Raw genomic sequence first — 13234 nt, forward strand, 5'->3', positions numbered from 1 at the left:
ACCTCTCTTATGACCGTGTGTCACTTTCACTTTGCTTGCAAAATGGATCCTGTAAAGCTCTCCCTTCAAGGCTCTTTACTTGTCAGTATGCTAGTTGATCTTGCTTTGCCAAATTGTATCGCAGCACACCATCAAGATACAAATTACTTCAAACGACAGAGTGGAAGGCCACATGCATAGATCCCCACGAAATGCCTGGCCATACAATACCTATTAATTATATAGGGTTTGGTTCAGCAGGGTGTTGCATGTGATTTTCTTCTTCAGAGTGGCTTATTGTTATAAGATTGTTTTTATATGTCTTTTTTTTTTGTGCAACATTTTTTGGCACTGTTTAACCCCCTTTTTCTCACTTTAGGTGGTAGGATATGTGCATTAGTGCTTTGATGACAGCATGTATTATCTGGTTTCTCAGAGAAGATTTGATAATCATTAATTAAAAATAAAACTTTTTGAATCGAAAAGAGTGCTGAATTCCCTTTCTTTTACACATAGACTCTCATATCTATAGTGTCTTTCTTTGTATTTTTACAAAAATATATATTTACAAAAATATATATTACAGGGTCTGCACCACCAAGTGAATGATAAAATATAAGGTAAATTTTTATTAAGCTGAGCTTGCTTATCATATATAAATAATTAATTACTTTGGTTATGTAGGAAGCTAGTCCTCTTGACATTAAGACTAGTAAACGTTTAAAATGCTGTTTTTAAACCTCCTGTGGTTACTCCAGACGTTTTTCCTATTCCTGATGCTATTTCTGATATGATTTCTAAGGAATGGAATAAGCCAGGTACTCCTTTTATTCCTTCTTGAAGGTTTAAAAAATTGTATCCTTTACCAGCAATTTCTATAGAGTTTTGGTAAAAGATCCCCAAAGTTGATGGGGCTATTTCTACTCTTGCTAAACGTACCACTATTCCTATGGAAGATAGTACTTCTTTTAAAGATCCTTTAGATAGGAAACTTGAATCCTATCTAAGGAAAGCCTATTTAAATTCAGGTCATCTTTTCAGGCCTGCAATTTCTTTGGCTGATGTTGCGGCTGCATCAACTTTTTGGTTGGAGAATTTAGCCCAACAAGAATTGGATTCTGACATATCTAGCATTGTTCGCTTACTGCAACATGCTAATCATTTTATTTGTGATGCCATTTTTTATATTATCAAAATCGATGTTAGATCCATGTCTTTAGCTATTTTAGCTAGAAGAGCTTTATGGCTTAAATCTTGGAATGCTGATATGACATCTAAGTCTAGATTATTATCTCTTTCTTTCCAAGGTAATAATTTATTTGGTTCTCAGTTGGATTCTATTATTTCAACTGTTACTGGAGGAAAGGGGTTTTTTCTGCCTCTGGATTAAAAAAACTAAGGGTAAATCTAAGGCTTCTAACCGTTTTCATTCCTTTCGTCAAATTAAGGAACAAAAACTTAATCCTTCCCCAAGGAATCTGTTTCCAATTGGAAGCCTTCCTCAAATTGGAATAAATCCAAGCCAAAACCAAAGTCAGCCCCTAAGTCCGCATGAAGGTGCGGCCCTCATTCCAGCTCAGCTGGTAGGGGGCAGATTAAGGTTTTTCAAGGATATTTGGATAAATTCTGTCCAAAATCAATGGATTCAGAGCATTGTCTCTCAATGGTATCAAATAGGATTCAGAGTAAGACCTCCTGTGAGAAGATTTTTTCTCTCACGTATCCCAACAAATCCAGTAAAAGCTCAGGCTTTCCTGAAGTGTGTTTCAGACCTGGAGTCTTCAGGGGTAATCATGCCGGTTCCTTTTCAGGGACAAGGTCTGGGGTTTTATTCAAATCTATTCATTGTTCCAAAGAAGGAAAATTCATTCAGACCAGTTCTGGATCTGAAAATTTTGATTCATTATGTAAGAGTACCAACTTTCAAGATGGTGACTATAAGGATTATTCTGCCTTTTGTTCAGCAAGGACATTATATGTCTACAATAGACTTGCAGGATGCATACCTTCATATTTCGATTCATCCAGAACATTATCAGTTCCTGAGATTCTCTTTTCTAGACAAGCATTACCAATTTATTGCTCTTCCATTTGGCCTAGCAACAGCTCCAATAATCTTTTCAAAGGTTCTAAGTGCCCTACTCTCTGTAATCAGAGAGCAGGGTATTGCAGTGTTTCCTTATTTGGACGATATCTTGGTACTAGCTCAGTCTTTACATTTGCAGAATCTCACACAAATCAACTAGTGTTGTTTCTTCAAAAACATGGTTGGAGGATCAATTTACCAAAAAGTTTCTTGATTCCCCAGATAAGGGTCACCTTTTTAGATTTCCAGATAGATTCAGTGTCCATGACTCTGTCTCTAACAGACAAGAGACGTCTGAAATTGGTTGCAGCCTGTCAGCACCTTCAGTCTCAGTCATTCCCTTCAGTGGCTATGTGCATGGAAGTTTTAGGCCTCATGACTGCAGCATCAGATGCAATTCCTTTTGTTCGTTTTCATATGAGACCTCTCCAGCTTTGTATGCTGAATCAATGGTGCAGGAATTATACAAAGATATCACAGTTAATATCCTTAAATCCCATTGTTCGACACTCTCTGACGTGGTGGTTAAATCACCAGCGTTTAGTTCAAGGGGCTTCTTTTGTTCAACCAACTTGGACTGTGATCACTAAAGATGCAAGTCTTTCAGGTTGGGGAGCTGTTTGGGGATCTCTGACAGCACAAGGGGTTTGGAAATCTCAAGAGGCGAGATTACCAATCAATATTTTAGAACTCTGTGCAATTCTCAGAGCTCTTCAGTTTTGGCTTCTGTTGAAGAGAGAACCGTTCATTTGCTTTCAGACAGACAATATCACAACTGTGGCATATGTCAATCATCAGGGTGGGACTCACAGTCCTCAAGCTATGAAAGAAGTATCTTGGATACTTACTTGGGTGGAATCCAGCTCCTGTCTAATTTCTGTGGTGCATATCCCAGGTGTAGACAATTGGGAGGTGGATTATCTCAGCCGTCAGAATTTTTCTCAGATTGTTCAGATGTTGGGCCTTCCAGAGATACATCTCATGGCATCTCATCTAAACAAGAAACTTCCCAGATACCTGTCCAGGTCCAGGGATGTTCAGGCGGAAGCAGTGGATGCGCTGACACTTCCTTGGTGTTATCATCCTGCTTATATTTTCCCGCCTCTAGTTATTCTTCCAAGAGTGATATCCAAAATCATCATGGAACAATCATTTGTGTTGCTGGTGGCTCCAGCATGGCCACACAGGTTTTGATATGCGGATCTTGTTCGAATGTCCAGTTGCCAACCTTGGCCACTTCCGTTAAGGCCCGACCCTACTGTCTCAAGGTCTGTTTTTCCATCAGGATCTCAAATCATTAAATTTGAAGGTATGGAAATTGAATGCTTAGTACTAAGTCATAGAGGTTTCTCTGACTCAGTGATTAATACTATGTTACAAGCTCATAAATCTGTCTCTGGAAAGATCTATTATCGAGTTTGGAAGACCTACATTTCATGGTGTTCTCATAAATTCTTTTGGCATTCTTTTAGAATCCCTAGAATTTTACAGTTTCTTCAGGATGGTTTGGATATGGGTTTGTCTGCAAGTTCCTTGATGGGACAAATCTCTGCTCTTTCTGTTTTATTTCACAGAAAGATTGTTAAACTTCCTGATATTCACTGTTTTGTACAGGCTTTAGTTCGTATTAAGCCCGTCATTAAATCAATTTCTCCTCCTTGGAGTCTTAATTTAGTTTTGAAGGCTTACAGGCCTAGATTTAGAGTTCGGCGGTAGCCGTCAAAACCAGCGTTAGAGGCTCCTAACGCTGGTTTTGGCCGCCCGCTGGTATTTGGAGTCAGTGATTAAAGGGTCTAACGCTCACTTTACAGCCGCGACTTTTCCATACCGCAGATCCCCCTACGCCATTTGCGTAGCCTATCTTTTCAATGGGATCTTCCTAACGCCGGTATTTAGAGTCGTTTCTGCAGTGAGCGTTAGAGCTCTAACGACAAGATTCCAGCCGCCTGAAAATAGCAGGAGTTAAGAGCTTTCTGGCTAACGCCGGTTTATAAAGCACTTAACTACTGTACCCTAAAGTACACTAACACCCATAAACTACCTATGTACCCCTAAACCGAGGTCCCCCCACATCGCCGCCACTCGATTAAAATTTTTAACCCCTAATCTGCCGACCGCCACCTACGTTATACTTATGTACCCCTAATCTGCTGCCCCTAACACCGCCGACCCCTGTATTATATCTATTAACCCCTAACTTGCCCCCCACAACGTCGCCGCAAGCTACTTAAAATAATTAACCCCTAATCTTCCGACCGCAAATCGCCGCCACCTACGTTATCCCTATGTACCCCTAATCTGCTACCCCTAACATCGCCGACCCCTATATTATATTTATTAACCCCTAATCTGCCCCCCTCAACGTCGCCGACACCTACCTACACTTATTAACCCATAATCTGCCGAGCGGACCTGAGCGCTACTATAATAAAGTTATTAACCCCTAATCCGCCTCACTAACCCTATCATAAATAGTATTAACCCCTAATCTGCCCTCCCTAACATCGCCGACACCTACCTTCAATTATTAACCCCTAATCTGCCGACCGGAGCTCACCGCTATTCTAATAAATGTATTAACCCCTAAAGCTAAGTCTAACCCTAACACTAACACCCCCCTAAGTTAAATATAATTTTTATCTAACGAAATAAATTAACTCTTATTAAATAAATAATTCCTATTTAAAGCTAAATACTTACCTGTAAAATACATCCTAATATAGCTACAATATAAATTATAATTATATTATAGCTATTTTAGGATTAATATTTATTTTACAGGCAACTTTGTAATTATTTTAACCAGGTACAATAGCTATTAAATAGTTAAGAACTATTTAATAGTTACCTAGTTAAAATAATAACAAATTTACCTGTAAAATAAATCCTAACCTAAGATATAATTAAACCTAACACTACCCTATCAATAAAATAATTAAATAAACTACCTACAATTACCTACAATTAACCTAACACTACACTATCAATAAATTAATTAAACACAATTGCTACAAATAAATACAATTAAATAAACTATCTAAAGTACAAAAAATAAAAAAGAACTAAGTTACAGAAAATAATAAAATATTTACAAACATAAGAAAAATATTACAACAATTTTAAACTAATTACACCTACTCTAAGCCCCCTAATAAAATAACAAAGCCCCCCAAAATAAAAAATTCCCTACCCTATTCTAAAATACAAATATTACAAGCTCTTTTACCTTACCAGCCCTGACCAGGGCCCTTTGCGGGGCATGCCCCAAGAATTTCAGCTCTTTTGCCTGTAAAAAAAAACATACAATACCCCCCCCCAACATTACAACCCACCACCCACATACCCCTAATCTAACCCAAACCCCCCTTAAATAAACCTAACACTACCCCCCTGATGATCTTCCTACCTTGTCTTCACCATGCCAGGTTCACCGATCCGTCCTGGCTCCAAGATCTTCATCCAACCCAAGCGGGGGCTAGACATCCACTGAAGAAGTCCAGAAGAGGGTCCAAAGTCTTCCTCCTATCCGGCAAGAAGAGGACATCCGGACCGGCAAACATCTTCTCCAAGCGGCATCTTCTATCTTCTTCCATCCGATGACGACCGGCTCCATCTTGAAGACCTCCAGCGCGGATCCATCCTCTTCTTCCGACGACTAGACGACGAATGACGGTTCCTTTAAGGGACGTCATCCCTCTGATCGGAACAGCCAATAGAATGCGAGCTCAATCTGATTGGCTGATTGGATCAGCCAATCGGATTGAACTATATTCTGATTGGCTGATTCCATCAGCCAATCAGAAAATTCCTACCTTAATTCCGATTGGCTGATAGAATCCTATCAGCCAATCGGAATTCGAGGGACGCCATCTTGGATGACGTCCCTTAAAGGAACCGTCATTCGTCGTCTAGTCGTCGGAAGAAGAGGATGGATCCGCGCTGGAGGTCTTCAAGATGGAGCCGGTCGTCATCGGATGGAAGAAGATAGAAGATGCCGCTTGGAGAAGATGTTTGCCGGTCCGGATGTCCTCTTCTTGCCGGATAGGAGGAAGACTTTGGACCCTCTTCTGGACTTCTTCAGTGGATGTCTAGCCCCCGCTTGGGTTGGATGAAGATCTTGGAGCCAGGACGGATCGGTGAACCTGGCATGGTGAAGACAAGGTAGGAAGATCATCAGGGGGGTAGTGTTAGGTTTATTTAAGGGGGGTTTGGGTTAGATTAGGGGTATGTGGGTGGTGGGTTGTAATGTTGGGGGGGGGGTATTGTATGTTTTTTTTTACAGGCAAAAGAGCTGAAATTCTTGGGGCATGCCCCGCAAAGGGCCCGGTTCAGGGCTGGTAAGGTAAAAGAGCTTGTAATATTTGTATTTTAGAATAGGGTAGGGAATTTTTTATTTTGGGGGGCTTTGTTATTTTATTAGGGGGCTTAGAGTAGGTGTAATTAGTTTAAAATTGTTGTAATATTTTTCTTATGTTTGTAAATATTTTATTATTTTCTGTAACTTAGTTCTTTTTTATTTTTTGTACTTTAGATAGTTTATTTAATTGTATTTATTTGTAGCAATTGTGTTTAATTAATTTATTGATAGTGTAGTGTTAGGTTAATTGTAGGTAATTGTAGGTAGTTTATTTAATTATTTTATTGATAGGGTAGTGTTAGGTTTAATTATATCTTAGGTTAGGATTTATTTTACAGGTAAATTTGTTATTATTTTAACTAGGTAACTATTAAATAGTTCTTAACTATTTAATAGCTATTGTACCTGGTTAAAATAATTACAAAGTTGCCTGTAAAATAAATATTAATCCTAAGATAGCTATAATATAATTATAATTTATATTGTAGCTATATTAGGATGTATTTTACAGGTAAGTATTTAGCTTTAAATAGGAATTATTTATTTAATAAGAGTTAATTTATTTCGTTAGATAAAAATTATATTTAACTTAGGGGGGTGTTAGTGTTAGGGTTAGACTTAGCTTTAGGGGTTAATACATTTATTAGAATAGCGGTGAGCTCCGGTCGGCAGATTAGGGGTTAATAATTGAAGGTAGGTGTCGGCGATGTTAGGGAGGGCAGATTAGGGGTTAATACTATTTATGATAGGGTTAGTGAGGCGGATTAGGGGTTAATAACTTTATTATAGTAGCGCTCAGGTCCGCTCGGCAGATTAGGGGTTAATAAGTGTAGGCAGGTGTCGGCGACGTTGTGGGGGGCAGATTAGGGGTTAATAAATATAATATAGGGGTCGGCGATGTTAGGGCAGCAGATTAGGGGTACATAGGGATAACGTAGGTGGCGGCGGTTTACGGAGCGGCAGATTAGGGGTTAAAAGTGTAATGCAGGGGTCAGCGATAGCGGGGGCGGCAGATTAGGGGTTAATAAGTGTAAGGTTAGGGGTGCTTAGACTCGGGGTACATGTTAGAGTGTTAGGTGCAGACGTAGGAAGTGTTTCCCCATAGGAAACAATGGGGCTGCGTTAAGAGCTGAACGCTGCTTTTTTGCAGGTGTTAGGTTTTTTTTCAGCTCAAACTGCCCCATTGTTTCCTATGGGAGAATCGTGCACGAGCACGTTTTTGAGGCCGGCCGCGTCCGTAAGCAACTCTGGTATCGAGAGTTGCATTTGCGGTAAATATGCTCTACGCTCCTTTTTTGGAGCCTAACGCAGCATTTGATTAAACTCTCGATACCAGAGTTAAATTTATGGTGCGGCCAGAAAAAAACCCGCGGAGCGTTAACAGCCCTTTTACCGCCGAACTCTAAATCTAGGCCACAGGCTCCTCCATTTGAGCCTATGCATTCTTTGGACATTAAACTACTTTCTTGGAAAGTGTTCTTCCTTTTGGCCATCTCTTCTGCTAGAAGAGTTTCTGAGCTATCTGCTCTTTCTTGTGAATCTCTGTTTCTGATTTTTCATCAGGATAAGGCGGTTTTGAGGACTTCATTTAAATTTTTACCTAAAGTTTTGAATTCTAACAACATTAGTAGAGAAATTGTTGTCCCTTCCTTGTGTCCTAATCCTAAGAATTCTTTGGAAAGATTCTTACATTCTTTGGATGTGGTGAGAGCTTTGAAATATTATGTTGAAGCTACTAAAGATTTCAGGAAGACTTCTGGTCTATTTGTTATATTTTCTGGTCCTAGGAAAGGTCAGAAGGCTTCTGCTATTGCCTTGGCTTCTTGGTTAAAGCGTTTGATCCATTAAGCTTATATGGAGTCGGGCCAGGCCCCACCTCAGAGAATTACAGCTCATTCTACTAGATTCACCTCCACTTCATGAGCTTTTAAGAATGAAGCTTCAGTTGATCAAATTTGCAGAGCGGCAACTTGCTCTTCTTTGCATACATTTACTAAATTCTAGCGTTTTGATGTATTTGCTTCTTCAGAAGCAGTTTTTGGTAGAAAAGTTCTTCAGGCAGCTGTTTCAGTTTGATTCTTCTGCTGATGTTTTTAAGTTTTTCTTGTAATTTAAAGAATAAACTTATATTTTGGGTTGTGGATTATTTTTTCAGCAGAATATGGCTGTTTATTTGTATCCCTCCCTCTCTAGTGACTCTTGCGTGGAGTTCCACATCTTGGGTATTGATATCCCATACGTCACTAGCTCATGGACTCTTGCCAATTACATGAAAGAAAACATAATTTATGTAAGAATTTACCTGATAAATTCATTTCTTTTATATTGGTAAGAGTCCATGAGGCCCACCCTTTTTATGGTGGTTATGTTTTTTTGTATAAAGCACAATTATTTCCAAATTCCTTTGTTGATGCTTTTTACTCCTTTCTTTATCACCCCACTACTTGGCTATTCGTTAAACTGAATTGTGGGTGTGGTGAGGGGTGTATTTATAGGCATTTTGAGGTTTGGGAAACTTTGCCCCTCCTGGTAGGATTGTATATCCCATACGTCACTATCTCATGGACTCTTGCCATTATGAAAGAAATTAATTTATCAGGTAAATTCTTACATAAATTATGTTTTTTTCTTTCATGATTCAGATAGAGAATACAATTTTTAAAAACTTTCTAATTTATTCTATTATCTCATTTGTTTCATTCTCTTGGTATCATTTGTTGAAGTAGCAGCAATCCAATAATGGTTTCTAACTGAACTCATGGGTGAGCCAATCACAATCGATATATATATGCAGCTACCAATCAACAGCTAGAACCTAGGTTCTCTGCTGCTCCTGAGCTTTCATAGATAATGCTTTCAGCAAAGGATAACAAGAGAAGGAAGCAAATTAAATAATAGAAGTGAATTAGAAAGTTTTTTTTAAATTTTATTCTTTATCTGAATCATGAAAGAAAATGTTTGGGTTTCATGTCCCTTTAAACTAGGGAAATTGTAAATTTAATATAAAGTTAGGGGGGTGTTAGGTTTAGGGGTTACTAGTTTAATTTAGTTTATTTCGATGTGGGGGCTGGCGATTTAGGGGTTAATAGGTTTAATTAGTGTTAGTGATGTGGGAGGCCAGAGGTTTAGGGGTTAATAACTTTAGTTGCGGCGATGTTGGGGAGCGGCGGAATAGGGGTTAATAACTTTAGTATAGTGTGGGTGATGTTGGGGTGTGGTGGAATAGGGATTAATAAATGTAGTACAGTGGCAGCGATATCGAAAGCAGCAGATTAGGGGTTAATAATTTTATTTATGTGGCGGCGATATCGGGAGCAGTTTTTGTTTCCGCGATCGCAGGTGTTAGACTTTTTTTTAGCCGGCTCTCCCCATTGATGTCTATGGGGAAAGCGTGCACGAGCACGTCAAAACACTGCTTGTATTTGGGTGCGGTATGAAGTTTTTTTTTAAAACTTGTAATGGCAGCGCTATAGGGGGTTATATCACGCCACTTTTGTGGCATTCTTTACTTTCCCTATAGCACTCAAAACTTGTAATCTAGGTGATAGTTAACTGGTGCACATTGATGTGCATGATATCAGTTCTATTAATTGAATGTCCATTTAATTGTGAGCTGTGGCTGCTAATTTGTGGTTTGAGGGTTAGGTCAGCAACAGATAACAATGGAGATTAAATTAAAAGGACAGATTCAGATAGAGAATACAATTTTAAAAAACTTTCCAATTTACATCCATTATCCATTTTGCTTCCTTCTCTTGATATCCTTTGGTGCAAAACATACATAGGTAGGCTCAGGAGCAACAATGCACTACTGGGAGCTAGCTTCTGATTTGTGTCAGCATGCATATATGCCTCTTGTCTTTGGTTCACTTGAGTTCAGCTATTTCTTAGTAGTGCATTGCTTCTGCTTGAATAAAAGATACCAAGAGAATGAAGCAAATTTGATTACAAAAGTAAATTGGAAAGTTCTTAAAAATTGTTTGTTCTATCTGAATTGTGAAAGACAATTTTTGGGTTTCATGTCTTTGCTTTATCTGAATTATGAAAGGAAAATTTAGGTTATATGTCCCTTTAATACGGAAGATAATTTATTTTTTAAAGCTGTTGTATGTCGATTATCAGCTCCTGCAGGAAAATGTTGTCACTGCCATTAACATTCGAGCTGAGTTTTGCAGCCACTTATATTTAAAATGACCTTTAATATTACATGTGATCCAAACACAGATATTAACAATCACCTAGATTATGAGTTTTGCGTTCGTGTTTTAACGCTGAAAAAAAAGCCATTTCAGCGTAGCAATACCGCAAGCATTTTAGCCTGTAAAGCAACATCAGTCCCGCATTTAAAATAATGACATTTTAGCATGGGATTTCCTTAGCGCTGCCATTACAAGTTTTGCGGTGAGGCTAAAAAGCTTGCATTACAGCCTATACCGACACAATCCGTTCCGCTATCTGAGAGCAGTAGTTATGAGTTTTACACAACTAAACTGTTACAAAGTACACTAAACACCCATAAACTACCTATTAACCCCTAAACCGAGGCCCTCCCGCATTGCAAACACTATATTATACTTATTAACCCCTAATCTACTGATCCCGACATTGCCGTCACTAATAAAATGTATTAACCCCTATTTTGCTGCCCTGACATCATCACCACCATAATAAAGTTATTAACCCCTAATTCCCCCACACCCCAACATCACCCACACTATAATAAAGATATTAACCCCTATTCCGCTGCTCCCCGACATCCACCGCTCCCCGACATCTTCAGCATTTATAGATGTACGGCGGACATGATATGCTACATCGTATCATATCCGCTCGCACTTTGATAAATTGACACCAATGTCTCACACATCAAACACGATCTGCGAGCACTGTGCAAAAACAATAATTACAACCACAACAGTTCAGAACCACACATGCAAAATGGTATATGAAAATGTTTGTAGAAGTAAATATTTGCATGTCTACTTTGTTACAGTAAAGTGGCCCCACTAAATTGAAAGAAAGCCGTCTCCATGGGATGTCCATTGGCTTTACTGAGTGTACTAGAGAAATGGTCAACCTTTATTTAATCACTACATATGATCCAAACACTGATACCAATGTTTTAAGATCTTTTCAGGCTCTTAGTCATGCCTAATAGTTGAGGAAACAAAGGAGCATGATTGTAAAAGCTCATATTTAAAATGAATTGAACAAGGTTTTCCTGTCTTTTTGAGCATGTTTGTAACTGTAAAGTTTTTATAAAAGAGACCAAAAAGACTTAATGGTTGGCATTTCCCTATGTATATAATTATCTATATAATATAAATAAAAATGAAAGCAATGTAAAAAAGGAAAATAGACAAATATCCTATATTATAAAAGGCCAAGTGTTTGTCTGAAGCCGTCATGCGCAGTAGAGACAAACACTTGGCCTTGAGATAGGGAGTGCGAGGTACACAAACAGCTGTGAGGTCTGGGGAGTGCCAGGTAAGCTACTCAACAGCTGTGAGGTCTGCTGCGTGAGAAGCGGCCACGCGCTCCCCAGACCTCACAGCTGTTTGTGGCCAACGTGAGCGTTGCGATGGGGGCGTGGCCGGGCGTCGCGAGGGGCGTGGCCGGGCGGGTGTCGCCGCGAGAGGGCGTGGCGGGGGGGGTCCCGCGATGTGAAGACAGAGCCAGAGAGGGAGCAGGAGAGAGGGGGGGAGAAGAGCCAAAGAGGGGGGGGAGAGAGCCAAAGGGGGGGGGGGGGAGAGAGCCAAGGGGGGGGAGCACAAGAGAAGGGGGGGGGAGAAGGGGGGGAGAGCCAAAGAGAAGCGAGGGGAGAGCCAAAGAGACAAAGAGAAGGGGGGGGGAGCCAAAGAGAAGGGGGGAGAGCCAAAGAGAGGGGGGGGGAGAGAGCCAAAGAGAAGGGGGGGGAGAGCCAAAGAGAAGGGGGGGGGAGAGCCAAAGAGAAGGGGGGGGGAGCCAAAGAGAAGGGGGGGAGAGCCAAAGAGAAGGGGGGGAGCCAAAGAGAAGGGGGGGAGAGCCAAAGAGAAGGGGGGGGAGATCCAAAGACAAGGGGGGGGAGAGCCAAAGAGAAGGGGGGGGGGGAGAGCCAAAGAGAAGGGGGGGAGAGCCAAAGAGAAGGGGGGGGGAGAGCCAAAGAGAAGGGGGGGGGGAGCCAAAGAGAAGGGGGGGGAGCCAAAGAGAAGGGTGGGGGAGAGCCAAAGAGAAGGGGGGGGGAGAGCCAAAGAGAAGGGGGGGGAGAGCCAAGAGAAGGGGGGGGAGAGCCAAAGAGAAGGGGGGGGGGGAGAGCCAAAGAGAAGGGGGGGAGAGCCAAAGAAAAGGGGGGGAGAGCCAAGAGAAGGGGGGGGAGAGCCAAAGAGAAGGGGGGGAGAGCCAAAGAGAAGGGGGGGGAGAGCCAAATAGAAGGGGGGGGAGAGCCAAAGAGAAGGGGGGGGAGAGTCAAAGAGAAGGGGGGGGGAGAGCCAAAGAGAAGGGGGGGAGAGCCAAAGAGAAGGGGGGGGAGAGCCATAGAGAAGGGGGGGGAGAGCCAAAGAGAAGGGGGGGGGGGGGGGGCAAAGAGAAGGGGGGGAGCCAAAGAGAAGGGGGGAGAGCCAAAGAGAAGGGGGGGGGAGAGCCAAAGAGAAGGGGGGGGAGAGCCAAAGGGAAGGGGGGGAGAGAGCCAAAGAGAAGGGGGGGGAGAGCCAAAGAGGGGGGAAAGAGAGAGCCAAAGAGGAAAAAGAGCCAAAAAGGAGAGAGAGCCAAAGATGGGGGAGAGAGAGCAAAAGAGGGGGGAGAGAGAGCCAAAGAGGGTGGAGAGAGAGCCAAAG

The sequence above is a fragment of the Bombina bombina genome, chromosome 4 (assembly GCF_027579735.1).
Source record: "Bombina bombina isolate aBomBom1 chromosome 4, aBomBom1.pri, whole genome shotgun sequence".
Lineage (NCBI taxonomy): Eukaryota > Metazoa > Chordata > Amphibia > Anura > Bombinatoridae > Bombina > Bombina bombina.